This window comes from Amblyomma mixtum, chromosome 1 (assembly GCF_055824585.1).
Source record: "Amblyomma mixtum isolate Tamu chromosome 1, ASM5582458v1, whole genome shotgun sequence".
In the NCBI taxonomy this organism is placed as follows: domain Eukaryota; kingdom Metazoa; phylum Arthropoda; class Arachnida; order Ixodida; family Ixodidae; genus Amblyomma; species Amblyomma mixtum.
Genome location: NC_143012.1, coordinates 136852917 through 136873500, shown reverse-complemented (window position 1 = coordinate 136873500; position 20584 = coordinate 136852917). Strand labels below are relative to the sequence as shown.

The following is a 20584-nucleotide window of genomic DNA, read 5'->3' as shown; positions in this document are numbered from 1 at the left end:
TGGAACTGCATGCTAGCCGCACACCCAATGCTTGATATTGAACAAAAAGTTTCTTTGCGGTGGAGCACTAAGACGGAATTCGATATAAGCACGAGCGCGTTCTAAGCGCCGGCACAATTAACTTGAATGTCAAACTAAATGTCATAAAACGCGTCAATGTTATCGCTTTGATAACGTAAATACTTCGTGCAACACAGCCACGCAGCGGAAGTATGCTCGACAATGTTTTTTTAGCGCCCGAAGCGCGGCTATATGCAGGCGCGGCCGCGGAACTGCCGCAGCCCCGCAGTCCCCAAAGAAACGCCCGCACCGCGGCGCGCCAGTCGGTGCAAAATGGCCGCGCCCAGGAGAGGCTCAAAATTCTGGTCTATAGGTGCGGCTATATGAGCGCGCCGCTCATATAGCCGTGTCTCGACAGCAGTTGGCGATGGACGAAGAGCCGGAGCACCCAGCCGTTTTCATTCGCCGAGAGGCGAGGTTGAAGCGGCGGCTTGAAGGCTACAGGAAGAAACGTGCAAATGAGAGAGCAGAACAGCGGGAAGAACGACTGGCAAAACATCGTCAGTCGGATGCGGGGGGACGACGCCGCAAGGCAGCGGCTGAACTTATCGATAAGTCGTCTTCGATGGACGTGCAGACCGAAACGGATCGCCGGCGGACCGACCTCGTCATACGACTGAGCGAGTTTGAGGCTGTGACCCGACAGTTTCCCCGCACGTTTACGGAGAACCCGTTTGGCAGTGTGCGTGGAGTCATCGAAAATGACTCCACACACACGCGCTAGCTGGATTCAAGCTTCGTACATACTGGTGACTGACTGCTCTCGCGCTGCTTTCCTGCATGATTTTCTATTTACGTACGTTATTTGCTGCGCGTACCGGGGGCAAGGGTAAAGTGAGGTCACTTTTTTTCTTCTCAAAGGTGGCAGCAAAGGTAGATTAAGGTGAGCAGAACGCATTTCGTACCTTGTTTTCAAGCAATCTGAATTCTTTTTCTTTGAGAAAAAAAAAGCGACCTCACCTTACTCTTGGCCCTCGTCCCGTTTTCTTGGCCTTTCCTTTTGTGGTCTGTCGCAGATGCGCATGCGCTCACGGTCGTCTTTTCTTATATGTTCTACGAAAAACGTGTTCAATAAACATAGTTGGAGTCAGGGCCCGTCCTGTTATGTCCTCTGTGTACTCGTCTTAAAAGTTAGCCCTGCTTAAATTTCAAGAAAAGAAAATGCATAACCAACTAGCCCCGCAACGTGTTTAACAATTCAGAGCAAAATAGCAGCTTTCAGCCACTTGTCTATCCCAGCTGACGCCCATCGAGGTGCTTCACATCCGACGCCCCCTTGGTGAACGAGTTCAGTGAAGCGCAGGACGTCCAATAAAGCCGGGAGGCCGCAGAAAAGCAGCAGATCGGGCGTCCGGCATGCAATAACGCGAACGAAAACAGCAGCCGCCGCGCCCCTGGATCTAGCCTAGGAGTAAATGGCAGTCTGCCATTGCCGCGTGCCTTCGAAACACGTATAAATATTTCTCGCAATGGCGCAGTTTACCCAAAAGGCTGTGAGCCGCAATGCGCACACTGAGGCGCAGAGTCGCACTGATACCTCGAAGTATTACCCTGCGAGGACAGCACAGAAATACAAATGATAAAAGAACTGCCGATTGAGCGCTGGGAGAAAATGAAGTCTTTTTTTTTTATTTGCCATCAACTACAGATCTGGGATTGTAGAAAAAGCTGTCCTTGGACAGCTTGACGGGTCCACAATCACTTATTTCGGCAGAGTGGCAGCATCACATAAGCAAACATATTCTTCATAGGCGTCCCAAGAGCATAGAACAATGTAAAACAGATAAACATTTTCGTATTTCCTGGCGTCCAATCTGTCGTAGAGGCTTTCCACCCTTTCAAAACTTGTTTTCTCGGACTGACAATTCAGTGATGCGTTCTATTTTATTTTAGACAAATGTGCCTTATTGTTTATTTTCAATATTTGTGGCATGCTCATTTTAGGTATATGTTTACTGTTATTGTCCCCCCTGCAATAATGCCCCTGGGCGCTGCATGTACTTCTATAAATAAAATAATTTGATACCGAAACATATACATGCATATTTAATATGAAGCAGATATAGTACTCAAAGTAAACGAAAGCAGCAGAAAACAAACAAAAAAACAAAGCAACCACGCAACTCTGCTACAAATGTAGAAGAAAACAACAGCAAGGCTAGACAAAATTACATAGAAACCAAATACTGCTGCTGCCAAATGTCATCTCAGACCCGAAAATTCAGCAGGAGGATACCGAGACGGCTACCGCGGCTGCAAGATGCAATGGACTAGCGGAGCAGGTGGGCCGACATCTAATTTTAGTTCCGATGAAAATCTTTTCATCACCATCGACACGTGCAGTGCATCAGGGTGCTTCTTATTTCCGCGTAGGAGCGTCCTATGGTGAATATGCACTAAGTTAACGTGCATGGATAGATTACGGAGCTCTGATAACAACGACACTACTTGCACTGAATAGGGAACTGTTATAAGCTAGCCATTTTAGCCGGCCATTTTCGTAAGGAAACTGCAATGCTTTATGGCAGTGTTTTGCCCAATGATCCTTGACATGCATCCTTAAAATTCATTGGCAATAGAGGAAAATTTGGTGCTGGAAAAAATATGTATGTAGCTGAAGAGAGCCGTAGATTGTACTTTTACTAAGGACACAAACTTTGGATGGTGTTGCACTCAGCGGGCCATTAAGGGGACCCCGCTTGTATTTTCTATGATGTTTGAGACAATTTTATTCAAGATATACACGAGTCAAAGCGGCCCAAATGGTATTACAGTAATCAACTTTCCATGGCATGTTTACTGAAATAAAAATGTCGTATAATATAAAGGAGTCCTTTTTTGTTTTGTTCGTGTCTTTACCTCACCCCACCAAGTTTCAATCCGTAATGGTCAATGACCATCCAGAAAAACGAAATTCCTGCAGTAAATAGTACAATTGTAGTTCAATAGATCGTTTCGTGGGTTTGTTTCTTACTTACTGGGAAAAAAATTGTTTTAACTCTTGTGCTTCCAGAGATAAGAGGGAAATGATGCAAAAGTCATGCTTCGATACTATTGGCTTTCATGCGAAAATTGTGCTTAAGTACAAAATTATGCTAAAAATATATGTTGACATATTATTTCAATTGCCATTGGCCAGTTAGTCATTTCCACAATGTTTACGTTTCTTGTTTGTTTGCTGCCTTGCTTTCCGGGCCACTTTTGTCAAGACTTGAGTATACCTTACAGCCAAGTGAAGTCGTCGCGGTCAGTTTTCAACCGCCATTGCTCCGTGTGTCTTCCTGGCAAAATATCACATGACTCGTATACATGCCACGTGGACAATAAAGCCATCATTAAAAGTAACCACAGCATTCAACCTGGATATTTTCAGTGTCTGAATACCAATGAGCACATCCTTTCCAGTAGGCTTTCTATTATTTTTACGACTTCGTTATGTCCTAAGAATTGCTAAAAATTTGCCGCAAAAGCCCCACGTTCTCTGAACGGCCTAGTTTTGCTGCTGAAATGACACTAATTAGGGACATCCGGCTGAAAACCATGCGAAGCGTTGTCGACGGAAGAGCGACCACAGTCCCGGCGCTGTTGTGCACGAAAAAAGAAAGGCTGGCGTTGCACGAACTAGGTATTCAACGATCTCGTGCCCACAAATAATTAAATGAACTGGTGTTGGCGATAGTAGCGATCTGCACACGGCGGCGTCAAAGTTGAAAATATCTGCCTCTCTCTTCTCCGGTCCGTTAAAAAGTGAGTAGTAGTAGTAGTGGCTTATTTAAGAATAATAATAAAAGGAAGGAGAAGATTTTTGCTGAACCTGGCAGCTGCCATCGCTACGCGAAGCACCTGAGCCGGGGCAGCGAAAATAAAGGGGTAGCAGACACACTGGAGAAATGAAGTGAACGAGTTGAGGGGGCAGGCAGAAATGATAGAGGGAGAGAGGTTCAGTCGGGGACAAAAGTCTCTGGACCACGTTATCCGCAAATGAAGCCGATAGTTCTATTATTAGAAGCCGTTTGGAGACCGAATTCCTGGATTATGATGATGATGTCCTTGGGCTTAAGGCGAAAGTCCAAATCCTCTTCTTTCACCACCATAAGTATGGACTCCAGCTGGCTGCTAGTAATAACACGCGGTCCAAAGTCTTTTGTCCCCGACTGTACAAGTAATCTATTTACACTATAATTAAAACGTGAGGAGGAAGAACTTTAGGTTTGGAAAGCAGAGATGAGAATGTCAAATGTCGTAGAAATTGATGCACACGATTGCAGTTTTTCAAGAGAAATCGGGCGGTGCCTTGCTTGGCAAATAAAATGGCAAGGAGGTCACGTGCTGGAAGCATTGAAAGAATAAATAAGCAAAGGAGAAAGAAAAAAACACTTCGTGGTAATAGGGGCACTGACCAGTCAAGGAGCGCCGACGTTGGTCGGAAGGCTGCTGACACGTCGATTCGCCTGGTTTCGCGTCTTAGCAGTCGCGTTCTCTCTAGGCTGACAAGGTCAGAAGCCGGCGCCGTTGGGGAGCGGCCCGGCCTGCCGCAGTTTCCGGCGTAGCGCTGCGGGGGGCTTTCTGGCTTTGTGTTTTTCGCAGCAGGGTCCCCTCGGTTTACGGGCTGCCTTTGTGTACGCAAGTATGCTGCCACAAGCCATACATCACGCATTCTTGCATACTGTTGGCGTAGGAGCGCGAGTCAGAGTCGTAAACAATGGCGAAGGAGCAATGTCTCAGAAAACATCAAGGTTCGTTCCATTCTTCTCCGCACGCTCTACTCGTGCCGCAGCCACCCACCGCTGGCTTCGCTCGCTTTGTTTAACAAACGAAACAGACCAGGGACAGTGTTTCGTAAACATTCACTTCAGTTTAATTTCATCTGCTCGTGACGTCAATCATGGAGAAAGTCTCGCCGCGGTGGCTCAGTGGTTACGGCGCTCGGCTGCTGACCCGTAAGGCGCGGGTTCGATCCCGACCGCGGTGGCCGAATTTTGATGGAGGCGAAATTCTAGAGGTCGGTGTGCTGTGCGATGTCAGTGCACGTTAAAGAACCCCAGGTGGTCGAAATTTCCGGAGCCCTTCACTACGGCGTCCCTCATAGCCTGAGTCGCTTTGGGACGTTAAACCCCAATAAAACGAAAATAAAACCAATATTTTCTTTTTTTTCATTTTCGAGAAGAACGACCAAAACCGCGAAAATTTCTAAACGAAGTTTTCTGCATAGTATAACCTCACTGTACACCGCAAAAGTTGGTCTAATTGAGCTGTTTGGGAGTCTGCCAAGCATCTGGAGTCGTCCGCTTGGTGCCAAGATGTTTGTAGTGTCCAACCGCGGTCGTCAATCGCATGTCGGTTATTTCGAAATCACGGCTCGTCTGAGTCATATATAAGAAACTGGTCGAAGTTCGGTAATGTGCATAGGAATGTGCGCAACTGTACCGCGGGAGAGGGCGTGCAAAAACTTGTATACATGCGCTAAAACCTCAACGTTGGAAAAGGCGCACAATCAAGCTTTTTCCGGCCAGCAGTGACTAGTCAGACTGATACAATTCTTTGCTTCGATTGTGCTTGTTTATGGTTCATGGGGATTTAACGTCCCAAAGCGACTCAAGCCTGTTTCACATGCAAGCGAAAATGCTATCGAAACCTGCCGCCGCGACGGAAAACGAAGTGTCTAGCGTTCCGTCCAGATGGAACATTTGCTGCTGCTGCAGTTCCGTCCAGACGGAATATTTATTGCAGCTAGAGTTCCGTCCATACAGAATACGTGGCGTTGGCAAGATGGCGGCGCCCTGCCCGCCTGCTTCACAACAATAACAGCTTCGTCGCTAATCCCTCGACGTGGTATTGTGCTGTTGGTCCTTCAGTTGGTCCATTCTTGCTCTCGCATGAAGGTTTAGGTGAGAACTAGCTTTTGTTTTCGACATAGAAATCCGTTTCAGCAGCTCCTAAGCCTGACAGAGAAGCGTTTGTGGTCGTCATAGCAACGAGTGTGCCAACGGTCTTGCGAGACGACGCAAAGCTCAAAACCTCGCGGGATATCGCGAGACCCTCGGCACAGTCAGCGGGAAAAACAAAACGGTGCACGTTCTGGCTCCATACGCACACGTCGGCAACATGCGTGGGATACCAGTGCACCTTCGCTTCTCGAAAAGCGATGATTTAAATATGCTGCGGGGCGTGAAGGAATGCAATCTCTTTGAAGATAGCATGCAACATACAGTTCGGTGGAATGAAATCGCTCAGCGTTTGTGAGAAGAAAGGGGGAAGTATGTACCGCCTGCACTATCGATATAATAGCTCTATGGTGGCTTGGCCTGGCTCCGCTCCAAGCAGCTCGACTAAACAAAATTAGTTTTCTTTGTCTGTACTAGATGGTTCGGCACAACATGCTAGCGCATTTTTTAGGTTCTATGGCAGATCTACACAAATTGCGTCCCGTACGTGTAGCTAAAACTGTACGAAGCGACACGAGCGTACGCTACGTAGCCTGCTCACGTTTACGTGCGTGAAGGTTCTACGTACGTAAAACTAAAACTGTCTAATGTCCGTACTGTCCATACTATACAAAATGGGTGATTTCTACCCACATAAAGCATTTCTTTGCCTCTGGAATAACCAGTTGACAAAGCTTTATCCAGATAAGTAGAAAACCAGCGAAAAGGACGCATTCACACGAAGGAGAAGTACACAGGACAACGTTGTCCTGTGTACTTCTCCTTCGTGTGAATGCGTCCTTTTCGCTGGTTTTCTACTTACCTTGCACCAACTGGCCCAACAAGCTACGCTTCTTCAATACTTTATCCAGATGTTCTTTCTGCCCATGTATACGGCACCAAAATATCTGTCCGCGTACTGCGTTTAGTTACATCCTCGAAGGTATAACTTCCCTGCTGCATGCGCGATCGGGAAAATGGCACTGTTATAAGCAGAGTGCAGAAACTCTTCGCGAAGTGATGTGAAGCCCTGTCGCTGTTTGTACTGCAAGATGACGTAGAGCGAAAAAGACTAAGACGTACACAAACGGTCAACAAGCATTATGCAAACGCACCAACAAGCCCAAGCCAAAACTCATTCTATTGCCATTTCTCACTGACTGCTTGGGAAATAAAATAATGCAGCAGAATATCCTGTCACACATTAGGCGAAACAGGATTGCCACTTTTTTAAATGGACATGCAAAAGTCTGCAAGCCAACTGGTTTCCCAATCCCTAACGCCAGCTTTAATTCCATCTTGACATAACTCTTGTGGCAGATAATGCTGGACGGAACTGTATGGTGTCAGATACAGTTCCGTCTGGACGGAACCCTATCGCTACATGCAGTTCCGTCTGGACGGAACTCTAGCGCAAATTGTAGTTCCGTCTGGACGGAACTCTAGCCACAGCCAACCTGTTTTGAGTCGTCGCTGCGACGAGCGGCGAGGTTTCAACAAGTTGGAAATTTTCGCGGCGACGCGCCGCTCAATCGCTCAGTCGCTTGCATGTGAACCGGCCTTCAGGCTACAAGGGACGCCGTAGTGAAGGCCTCCGGAAATTTCGACCACCTGGGGTTATTTAACTTGCACTGACATCGCACAGTACACGGGCCTCTAGAATTTCGCCTCAAGCGAAATTCGACCGCCATGGCCGGAATCGAATTCGCTTGTTTCAGATCAGCAGCCGAGTGCCACCGCGGCGTTTATTGTGCTGTACGCAATATGTCCCCGTCTTTCCCTGAAAGGAATCTGCAGCATCCTTGTTTTGGTGAAAAATATATTTATTTAGTGATTTCTGAGCGCATTCATTCATTCATTCATTCATTCATTCACGAGGGTGTATAGGAGGCGAAGAAAAAAGCCGTTCTACGACGGCTTTTGTAGCCCCTGGCCCTCAACAATACAGCGGCAGCACAAGCCTGAAAACTGCATTTTACCTTTCGCAGCGTGCGGCGTCTACCGAAGATACGACAACCACTGGATCTACTCTGACAAGGATCTCAGCTGACAAGGATTCATACGTCATCACAAGCGTCATCACCCTCATCGCCTGTACGCTACAAAAAGAAGCCATCGCAAGGTCCAGCCTGACACACGCTCAGCAGCAGTGACACCGGACGCTCTCCCGACTTTGCGCCTGAAACCTGCATTTTACCTTTTGCAGGTTGGTTCTTTGATATCTTTTGTTAAAGTTACGGTTGCCACTGCTGCTGAAAGCCTGCAATGGTTCACACTTGTCTTGCCTGCCATGAATCCATTGATGAAGTTGAACCATACCTATCATGCTCAGAGTGCACATACCAGTATCATGTCGGATCATGCTCAGGAGTAACTGAAAATGCGCACAAAAAGAAAAACGAGGCCGCTAGAAGCTCTTGGAAATGTGCAACGTGCAAAACTGCGAAACCACGAAGCAAACCAAACAACACGAAAGAAAATGCCGAAGTCGAAATAAATCTTTCGGAAGAAATTTCAGAAATCCATCAAAAGCTACGTGAGCTGCTAACAATAAAGACTCAAGTTGATGCTCTTCAGAATATCGTTGCCACTGTAGATGGCATCGAAAAATCTATACAGTCAATGTCCAATAAGTATGACGAAGTGCTAACAGAAATGAAGCAGCAAAAAGATGATATCTCTAGCCTAAAGAAGAAGGTGGAAAAGCTTGAGCTGGAAGCCAAGGAACAGGAAATCGATAAACTCAAGCAGCATGCCAATGATCTCGATCAGTACAGCAGACGACTTAATCTAGAAATACATGGATTGCCCCAGCATACGAACGAAAACCTGCTAGCTAAACTGAACCGACTGGCTGATAATCTTGAGCTTCCTCATCTTTCTGAATCAGATATCGAAGCCGCCCACCGGCTACCCTCTGGGAAAAGCACGGACACAACTGATAAGCCCGCTCCTGTTTTAGTACGTTTCATCTCCCGCCTAACTCGTGACAGATGGCTGAAAAAAAAGCAGTTTGAGGGAAAGTAACTCCAAGGTGTATTTGAACGAAAACTTGACTGCGCAGAACAAAACTGTTCTGGCACGTGAGGACGAAAGCCAGTCAGATGGAATACAAGTTTGCTTGGTGCAAAAACGGAAAGTTTTACGTTCGGCGTACCCCGCGTAGCCGAACAGTCAGAATCAGCACGATGGACGACCTACAGGAAATACGATGAACTCACTAAACCGTTTGTACTTCGCTAACACGCATTGCAGGCTCATGTCGTCGTGCGTTGATACGAACAGCTACCATGATTCTGTTTCCTTTAGACGTGTAAGAGCTTCTCTTGATAGAGGGAAATTGCCCTTATTTCATTTAAACGCACGCAGCCTCAGAAACAAAGAAGAATCTGTGACTACCTTTTTGAATTTCTAGGACATAAATTCGACATTCTATGTTTCACTGAAACCTGGTTCTCCGAAGATTTCCCGAATGTTCACTTCACCGAGTACAAATGTGCCTCAGTATCGCGAAAATGCAAGAGAGGAGGAGGTGTGGCGTTCTATGTGAAAAATCACCTTGACTTCGAAGTCATATCGGAATACTCATTGCTAAACCCCAACTATAAGTGTTTAATGGTAAAATGCGTAAATACTTTGGTTTTAGTTTTGTACAGACCACCCTCTGGTATTGCTTCCACTTTTTTGTGTTCCTTGAAACCCTTTTAGAGTATTGCCTGCATCTTGCACTTCCGGTTATCGTTTCCGGTGATTTTAATATTGACTTATTATCAACTGACCCAAACAAACAAAAGCTTTTAGACATCTTCTTTTCGTTTGGCTACCGAAATGTTATCCATGTTCCGACACGAGTGACAAACCTTTGAGAAACTCTTCTTGATCTATGCTTTGCAAACCAAGAAAGCAGTGATTCTGACGCGGGCGTGATCATGACACGACTAAGTGATCATATGCCGACTTTTATTTTCTTTCAACCGAACACAAAAAAACGGCACGTTTCTGCATCAGAATCACCCATTATGTATAGAAGAATGTATCCTGAAAATATAGCTTATTTTCAACGCCTGGTTGAAAATACGAACTGGCATCCAGTTTTGACCACGTCTGATGCCAACGCATCATATAACATATTTGGAGAAACGATGAAATAAATGTATGATAAAGCGTTTCCATTGGTGGAACTTAAGAAACATAAGAATTCCAGAAAACCGTGGATAGATGCATCTCTCCTGAAGAGAATAAAACAGCGGGATAAGTTGTTCGCCCTTTTCATAAAAACGAAAAACTTAGCTTATATTTCCGAATTTAAAAAAGTACGAAATAAACTGGGCTCTGATATCAAGAGATCACGCTCTCTTTATTATAAAAAAAATTAACTGATACACATGGCAACTCAAGTAAGCTTTGGAAAATTGGGCATGATCTAGCTTCAGGAAATGAGCAGTCAAGTATTGGAGACTTTATCATCGAAGGAGTACCTTTTTCCGGTGAATCGTTGGCAAAAAAATTCAATGAGCATTTCTTAAATTCCGGGACCACAGAGTCCTCTGTAGTACATGATCTTGACGCAACTGCATATATAACTTCCAAAGTAGAAGCCTCTATTTTTATGTCTCCCACCACAGAAATAGAAATAAATAGCTTAATCCAGAATCTAAACAACAGCAGTGCTTGTGGCATAGATGAACTAAAACCCGAACCTATTAAAGCAGTATCACATTTCATCATTGAAACACTGTCTCAAATATGCAACGTCATTGTAAGTTGTGGCACATTTCCTCAGAAAGTAAAAATCGCAAAGGTATCTGCTGTTTTTAAAGGTGGTAATCGAGCAGACCTTAATAATTACAGGCCAATTTCTGTTCTCCCTATTTTTTCTAAAGTTGTCGAAGAAGCTCGAAACGTGCGACTGTGGAATTTTTTAAAAAAACACGATGTTATTATCAAGGAACAGTACGGCTTTCAGAAGCAGAAGTCCACGGAAATAGCACTGCTCAGCGTGAAAGACAAAATACTTGAGAACTTCAAACGCAAATTAATTACAATAGGTGTTTTTATCGATTTTGGTTCTGTTAAGCATCACATTCTACTGCAAAAACTTTACTGTTATGGAATTAGAGGAGCGCAGTGGAACGGAATAAAGAGCTACCTGCAAAACCGCCTTCAGTACACCAGCGTTAACAATAGCAAATCGAACACATCTCATGTCATACACGGTGTTCCGCAAGGCTCCATACTTGGCCCGCTTCTTTTTTTGATCTACATTAATGACATCACAAGCGTTCCACATACACCAGATATAATCCTGTACGCTGACGACACGAATCTATTCTTTTCGGGAACTGAACTACACCATCTTCAGCATCGCGTGAAAGAATGGTTAGGTAATTTATCTTACTGGCTGACAGCAAACAAATTAAAATTAAATACAAATAAAACAAAGTACATTATGTTTAGGCCTCGAAACAAGCTAATTATAGGTGAAACACCTATTCACTTCGACGGACAAGTCATTGATCGAGTTTTCTCGCATAAATTTTGATTGGTCTGTTCAAACAAACCATGTGCGGACTCAAATATCTCGTTCCATGTTTTACTTTGCAAGTTAAGGCTACTAATTCCAATCTGGCTTTTAAAACAACTTTACTACTCATTAATTCAATCACATATTCATTACTGCCTGCTTGTATGGGGAACTACAACCAAAACCAACTTGGATAGCATCCATGTCCTACAGAAAAGGGCTTTAAGGCTCATTGAGCGAACATCCGGGCTCTGTGTTTCAGCACCGCTATTCAGGAAACATAAGCTCCTAACCGTTCGAAATATACAGTACTAAAAACTAGCCCTCACGATCTATAGTCAAATGAACACCAACCCTGCCGCCTTCTCAAAGCAATACCTGGAGAAAAATCACTCTCACAACTTACGAAATAATACATGCAGAAAAACAAAGCTGCGAACAAATTACGGCACCCAAATACTATCTTATCGTACACCAGAGTTCTTAAACAAACATTCTTTAATCAGACAAATGGTAGAAAAGAATACTGCAACCATTGCTTTTAAGAACACTCTCCATGATTATTTACTGTCATTGGAAACTTAGACTGATAGCGCTTTTTGAAGGATTTAAATTGTTGTGCATATTTGCTTGTCTTTTAAGTTCTTAGACTTGTGCTTTATGCCGTTTTTAAGAAACATGTTAAAGAAGTTTTCCTTTTTTTTCAGAATACGTTTTCACTTGTATGACGTGCTCCTTAAATAAGATGTTAAAGTTGTCTTTGAAGCTTTCTCTGTGTGCTGTGCCGGTGCTCGTACTACATTGTCTGAACAAGTGTCAACTTCTGGGAGTTGGGGGGATGGGGGGGATGGCGCTTTGTCAGGCATCTCACTGCCTTTTCGCCATTCTCCCAGACATTTGTACCTGTATAAATGAACTTCTTATCTTAAGATACGAAGAGACAGTGAAAAAAAAAATATTTCAGCCTAACGATAACGAAGGAGATCAAATTATTAGCGCGTAAGCATGCACAAGTGCAACAAAAAAAAAGCAGGTTCTGAACACACGCTTATGCACACGAAGAAGAAAATCGTCCAGGAATGCACAACCACGTTTTGAACAGATTTTTAATCTCAGAGAAGGTTAATTTCAGAATATCAGAGCCTAACCTATTGTATTCATTCAGCAGCCTTGGTAAGTATTTTGTAGCATTTGTCTATTGCAGTTAGTACGACATTATGAAACTTTCCAGTGTTGTGTGCTTCTTATGAGATACGCCAGATTATTTTGTGATAAGCCTGCTATGTTTGAAAGAAGACAGATATAGCGTGTTGGTCTCAAATAGTACTGGCGATACAATAAGTAGTGGTACAAATCATGTGATCTGGTTACGTTAAATTGTTTAAAAAGAGATAGGGGCTGTGCATTTATATTATGCGCATTTTACATTTGCAATGACGCGTAAAACTCTTTTTTGAAGGTTCAACACCCTGTTTAAATTTGTCGCCGTTGTGGTGCCCCAGACTAAATAGCAGTAATGTAGGGAGTACACAAATAAAGCATTGTAAATCATTTGTTTTACTGATTGACTGACACAAAGCTTATGTGCTTAATAAAGTACATCCTCGCTTTATTTCCAAAATTTTGCATTTCTGAAAATCAATAAAAAGGAAGGAAACAGTTTTTTCTCAGCTTTCAAAATTTCTTTTTCAAAAGTTTTTCATCACCACTTGGCTATAAAAGGTCCGTTTCTAAATGTGACAGAACCAGCTGTGTTGGGTTAGGGGTGCTGCCAAAACTCGGGTGTTTTTTCCGTTGTAGCTGCGAATCATTTCATATTATGCGCTTGCTCTTACATTTGAATGGAGACGGGGAATAATCCACGGCCGATGATCGATAAAGTCCTAGAGGTGCTTGCTGAAATTCAGGCCACTGATACTGTTCTTCAGAATGGATTACAAAATGTGCAAGCGAAGGTGATGAATTTCGAAGGAGCAGCCGAAGGAGCAATTTTTATTTTTTTAATTACAGAGAGAGCATTTCCAGCGCTTTTTTAGTTTTTTGCTCTTCGCGCGCTGATTGACATTCTTGGGCCTTTTCAATCTGATTGCTCGATGTGCAGATTACAGGCGTCTGTTTGACTGTAGACACACCGAGTATGCCTGATTAACACAGACTACCACCGGACTCCACATCCTCAACGCTCTCGGCATTCACATCCTGGCTAACTACCCCACATTCCTCTCTATCCTACGCCCTATCAACTCCACCCTCCTCGTTAGACCACTTCCAAGAGACACCCACCCGCAACACGACGGGCCACGCCGCCGAGCCAGGGCAAATGCTGCCCACAGATATTACGGCTCTGCGGAGTATGCCGTGTGGGTGGACGCCGCATGCACGGGTGAGGGAGCGGCGGCAGCCGTGGGAGGCCACACCCTTCAATCCCTTGCTACTCTTCCTCTCCCCTTGGTTTTCTCCCCAAAGGGAGCTCAGCCATCGTCCTTGCGATTGCCCACACTGAAGCCCGTTATATTCCCTGCTATTGACATATTGACCTCGCCCGCTGCCCGCCCCCCACGCGGAGCTGCTCTGGGTGCCTGCGCACTCGGGGAACCCCGGCAACGAGGCCGTCGATAGCTAAGCCCTAGGTCTGATACAATGGGCACAGGCGGCCCCCGCGACGGAGTTTTTCCGGGAGCGCATGCACAGATTCAGTGAGCTGACTTAGGATCACCGAGCCAGCCGAGAGACAGGTCTACCCGCCCCCACACTACTCGCTTGATAATTGTCACCAAACCCAATGGCGCCGCCTCCAGACGCGAACCTTCCTATCCCCTTATACTAGGTCCCGCTACCACCAAACGTTCACCAACTCCTCTTGCGCCCTCTGCAACCAACCCACGGTCACTCTCGCCCACATTCTGTTCCAATTCACGGTGGATCCTGTTCCGCGGGTCCTGGAGCACCTCACCAGCTGGAACTGAGGATCAGGTGAGGAACTGAGCTGCCACGGAGCCACGGACCGGGCTGCCAACGTCATGGACCATAGGAACATGAACGTTTTAGAGTGGTGGGGTCGTGCGAGGACCCTGCAGGCTATGTGCCCCAAACAACTCTGTCAAAATTAAAGTTTTTACTACCACCGCCATCGCAAACAAAAGCAACTAGAACTTGGTTGTGATGCAATTCCGCTGGTCCTTAGGTTGTCGTAATCGGAAGGCGAAGGCACAAGGCTTTTTTGTAGCATACGGCCACCGCAACGCAGCAAGGAGAAAAGTTTGGCTGGATAGGTTTCGGGGCAGTAGTAAGGTTCCGGCTTTGTGAAGAAAGTGTGAAGCCGTTCCATTTTACTTTCCATCACCTGCCCCCTTGAACAAGGCTAACGCCTTGGCCTTACGCCAGCGCAACAAGCAGAAGGGCGACATGATTTATTGGCGCAAAAAATAAAAAATCTAATATGTGACGCCGTTCTCTGTCTTTTTTGATATTCCTGACACGTTGCGAAGTGAAAATGGTTCTTACGTAGCTTTCTACGTCACGGGTCTTCCCTAGAAACTGAATGAATATGTTTTCCCCGTTTCTTCTGGAATAAAAGTTGTTAGTTCAGCGGTTCCATCCACGTCGTCCTTCTTCTACTTGTCCAGTAATCATTTCCTTTTCGGCGAGTTAGTTCAATTTGAATTTAAGGAATATACGCGCGCAAAAAGGCAGCAAGAGACGCAGGGCAGAGCAGAGCGCTCCGTCCTGCAGTCGTTAGTTCAGTTTTCTTTCTCCCTGCTTTGGGAAAGTGTACTCTTTTTCTACTGTACGCTGGTTCCTTCTTGCGCTTGTTCATCAAAGATCATGGAAGACAAAAGAGCAACAGCTAATGTTACGCCTGGCAGTTCCGCTTTCAAACTTACAGTATTGTTGTATGCCAGAGCGCCGTGCGGGTTTTTTAGCACATTTTAGCCCCCTTTTCCTGAGCGCTAGCCTTGCATTATCAAAGCCCTGTCTCGTTGTCAAAATGTTCGCACCTGTGGGGTGCTTATAACATTAAAGTGACTTTATTTGCGCCAAGTTTCAAGCTCCAACAAAATTTGGATGAACATGGCCGTAGTAAAACAAGCTTCACGATTCTGGTGTCTAGCCCTAGCGTATGCTCGCAATTTTGTGCAAAGGATTAGCACTGAAAAGGTACAAAGAGCGAACTGGCCGTTAATTTCTGGCCTTGAATAAAAAAAAAACGGCCCTTTCAATGTTTCACACGCACGCAAGCTGGAGAAATGAAATTTTCATTTGAAGAGTTTTCTGACTATGTTTACAATGCACTAGAAAAAAATCACATTGTGTTAGCCTTATTTCTAGACTTAATTAAGGCATTTGACACGCTAGACCATACGCTACTACTCGAAAAATTAAGCTCACTTGAAAAAGCTCACTTGAGTTCCGCGGTCATTTTAACAAGTTTTTTGTCAATTATTTTACAGGTAGTTTGCAGTGTGTGATGCTTGATAATAAGCACGGAGATTTAAAAAAAATGTTATATTCGGTGTACCTCAAGGAAGTGCACTTGGCCCACTACTTTTTAACGTATAGGTATCTGAATTGGGTTTATTACAGCCTATACGCTGACGATGCAGCGCTAGCGCTTGAAGCTATTGATTATCATACAAACGTGGAGTCATTTCAAATAGATATAAGTGGAGCCGTTGGCTGGTTCTCGCAAAATTTCATTTTTTAAACCTGAACAAAACAAAACTGACGTGCTTTATAAATCCTCATAAAATTGTTACTTTAAACCAACCACTGTATCTTCATACATCCCATTGTTACCAGTGTAACTATAAAGCCATGCAAATAGAGCGAACAGTTCTATATCTGGGCATCCCCTTTGACCCACACCTTACATGGAGCGACCACATCGTCTACCTCTCTAGAAAGAAAAGGGCCATTGCGGCTATGGTCCATCACCTTCGTGGCAAATCTTCGCTTCATCTTAGACGACTGATCTATACAGCATTAGTAGAACCTGTTTTAAAGTACGGCATTACTCTATATGGTAACTACTCCGAAAACAAGAAAGAAGCATTAAATGTTATCCTAAAAAGAATAGTGAACACTATTTCTTACGGCACGGAACTGCACTCGGTTGACATGAAAGAGAAATACGATGAGTTAGGCATCCTTCAGATTCATGAACTGTTTCACTTTGTTGTGTTAACACGGTATTATTATTCAAATGAATTTAAGACTCCCGTAAAAAAGATGTCACCTTGAGGATAACGGAACGTTTTATTAAGCCACGGGTTTACACAAACTATGGTAAAAAGATCGCAGGTGTTACGTATCGGCAGTATTTAATGAAATTCTCAATGATCTATGTATTTCAAGTAACAAGGGTAGGATGATGACTGACATAAGAAATTGGTGTGCAAATGTATTGCCTTGTATATAGCTTGAGTTCTTTCGTATGTGCTGTTTTGTGTTCATAGACTTTTTTTTTCTCTATGTTAGCATGACTGTTTAGACAAGAAATGTATGCATATGGAGGTATTTCTCCACCTGCTGCCTGATCAGCCAGCAAGCAAAATGTGCTTAGGAAGATCAGAATTTCTGAATGTGTACGCATATCGACGAATAAATTTTCATTTGATTTGATTTGAAGAGGAGGCAACACTACTGGTGGTAATTGGGAAAAGTCCTTTGGTTTTTCGGAAGCAAGGTTCCCTTTTCCGAAAAAGCTCTTGCTTGCTGTCGTATTCTAGTGTCGTACATTATATCCGGAAAAAAAAAAGAAAAGGCTGCACCAGGCCGCGGCTACCGAGTTTTGATGGACGCAAAACGCAAAGGCGCCCGTGTGCTGTGCGATGTCAGTGCACGTTAAAGATCTCCAGGTGGTCGATTTTGCGGAGACCTCTACTACAGCACCTCTTTCTTCTTTCACTCTCACCTTCCTCCCTTCTCTTATGACTTGGTACGGGTGTTCAGCGAAACTTAAGACAGTTACTGCGGCATTTCCTTTCCTCAAAATAAATTTTCCTGGGGCAATGTGGTTATAAAATGGTTGATGGTTTATGGGGATTAACGTCCCAGAGCGACTAAGGATATGAGAGACGACGTAGTGAAGGGTTGCTCAAATTTCAGCCATATTGATTAGATGACCAGTAAACGGCCGTCTAGAATTTCGCCTCCATCGAAATTCGACCGCCGCGGCCGGGATCCAACGTGCGTCTTTCGGGTCAGCTGACGAGCGCCAGAACCGTTAAAAAACCGCGGCGGCGCTTAGAAAACTACTGGCGCATCGTTCTAAACCTTCTTCTCTATGCCGTCCGGGCTTCTAATAAATACTTCTCTCATGGCCACAGGAATCTCCGCGCATCAGCATCACACACTTCCGAAATTCACACACCTTCACACACCTCCACCGTGCGCTTAGACAGAAGTTGCAGCAGTGGTGACGCTGTGGCATTGCTTATCAGATAGAATTTACAATTCTCTGTTTTGCCTTCTCTCCCTGATATAGAGTCATTGTTGTGTAAAGTTTATCTAAAAAATTATAGTATTCTGTAGGACGGAAAGCTGGGCGAGTTGTTTTGCAGTTGTACTAGCCATACTCGCACAGCGCGAAAGACAGACAGAAGGGAAGGCGGGACAACACGGCGCCGTGTTGTCTCGCCTTCCCTTGTGTCTGTCTTTCGCGCTGAGCCAGTATGGCTAGTACAATTATAGTATTCTAATCAGTGTTATTTATCGTCCACCTGGCTCTTCCGTTGATATCCTTCATGACCAAGATCATTTCATGACCAAGATCATCATTACTTCATCAAGATTTATCTGTATCTGTATTTATCTTTATGAAATGAAATGAGACTTCAAAAATCCTGGCATCCACTGGCCATCGTTGTCTGCATTTGGTCGTGACATTGGAATTTGTAAAGAACTAATAAACATCTCCTTATTGTTTGGACTAACTCAGGTTGTATCTAGAGCTACTTCTTGAATAAACAGCGCGAACGAAGACGAGCACAAAAGACAAGGAAACAGACGACACAGCGCTGACTAACAACTAAGGGTTTATTGCTGATCATACAAGTATAAATACATAGATGTCGGCAGAGCGGAAAGATATACAAAGTGCAAAAAAAGCAGAAATGTGACAACAGCAACATAAGCACGCTAGAAATCAGCAGAGATTATCAGCCCCCAGGAGTGACAGCTCTTTTTGCAGTAGTGTTAGCGAAGGAGTGCTGATACATGATTTTCCCTGCTTCAATATGTTGCAGGCCTCGATAATTTCCCTTGCAGTTTTTTCCCGGTTTTATGCAATTGATATAGCGGTACGCACTGTTTTTTCTCTTTCTTTGCCCATTCATTGTCTTTTGTGCTCGTCTTCGTTCGCGCTGTTTATTCAAGATGCTTAACCAACTAGCCCGCCAAAACGTGTTAGTGCTACTAGGCTGAATTGAATCCTCGACTTAGTTTTTCTAAGCGCTCCTTTGGCCCAAAATGCCTTCTCTTGTGAAGTAATTGATGGGCTCTCAGTCCATAAAGGCGTGTTAGTTTCACTCTATTGTCCAATCTACAAATCACCCTATTTGTTTGCGACTTTTCCTGACTTCACTCGTGCTGACTACAATTCGATTATTGATGTTTTAGCTGATCGTTTCGATACGTTCTCTGCCTTCTCAGCAAGCCAGGACGTAAATTTTCTAACAAATTACTTTAAATGACTTGCAAACGATTGCGTCCAACGCTTTGTTCCTATTAAAACTAAGAAGTGAAAGACTGATGTTCCTTGAATGACTCGAGACATTTTGCATTTATCTCGTCGCGTTCGTAGGCTAAGGCGTTCTAGAAGAAGGAACGATCCCGTAACCTTAGACGTATTTCACAAGGCAAAAAAAAGAACAGTTAAGTTGCACATGACCAAAGATTTCTTTTTTCATGTCCACCTGCACGATCTGTTAAGAACTAACTCCCGAAAATTTTGGTCGTCCATCTTACCTCATGATAATTCATTCACTTTATTCAGACTAGTTAATGACGTCATCAGTGAGCCGGCAGTAATGCTTTCAACAAATATTTTAACTCAGTGTTCGTTCCCAATAACAACGTCATTCCTCCACTAACCATTATAATTTCTTCTCTAGCAATCAGTGATGTTGTGGTAAACACTGATGGCATCCTAAATCTTGTATTAAACCTCGACGTTAAGAAATGTACCGGCCCAGATGGAATATACAATGCCTTCCTGGTTCCTTACCCCATGTGGTCTTCGAGATAACTGACCATCACATTCAACGTCCTTATCATCTGCTACCGTTCCTTCTTCATGGAAATTAGCCTCTTTTTAAATCCGGTGATAGACAGTGCTTGTCGAACTACAGACCGATTTCATTGACATCACAGTCATGCAAAATGTTGGAACACGTCATTCATAAACACATCATGCTTTTTCTTGAATCCAATAATTCGCTATCTAACATTCAGCATGGGTTTAGGCGCGGTTTTAGTACGGTAACACAATTAACAGAAATCGCTCACGATATATGGCTTAACCTCGATGTCGGCAACCAAGTTGATGCCATTTTTATAGACTTCTCGAAAGGATTCGATACTGTTCTACATTCCAAGCTTCGTGCTAAACTAAATGCTGTACTAAACAATCCTCCCTTGGTTGATTGGACTTCTAGCTTTCTCTAATCTCGTTCCCAGTTTGTATCTTATAACTCTTCTCATTCCGCTGCTGTTGATGTAACGCCAGGAGTGCCTCAAGGCTCCGTCCTTGGACCGCTACTCTGTTAAATATTTATAAATGACTTGCCACATAACATGTCTTCTAACATTCTTCTTTGCGCTGATGGCTGTGTTTTATACGAAGTAATTAAGGGCCCTAATGTGCATTTGCTATGTTTTGTAGTTGGTGTAGCACCTGGCAAATGAGAATTAATTTCGACAAAACCGTCCTCATGTCTTTTTGTCACAAGTTTTCCGTTTCTCTTTTTAGTTACTCTTTCAATGGCCGTGTGCTAGATGGGTTTCTCAGTATAAATATCTTGATGTCATATCCACGCATAACATGTCTTGGTCTAATTACATTGATTACGTATGT

At 44.1% G+C, this 20584-nt stretch overlaps 1 pseudogene; it reads left to right on the top strand.

Moving 5' to 3' along the window:
* Positions 1–427: 427 nt before the first annotated feature.
* Positions 428–9199, top strand: LOC149367695 (uncharacterized; annotated as a pseudogene).
* Positions 9200–20584: the final 11385 nt, after the last annotated feature.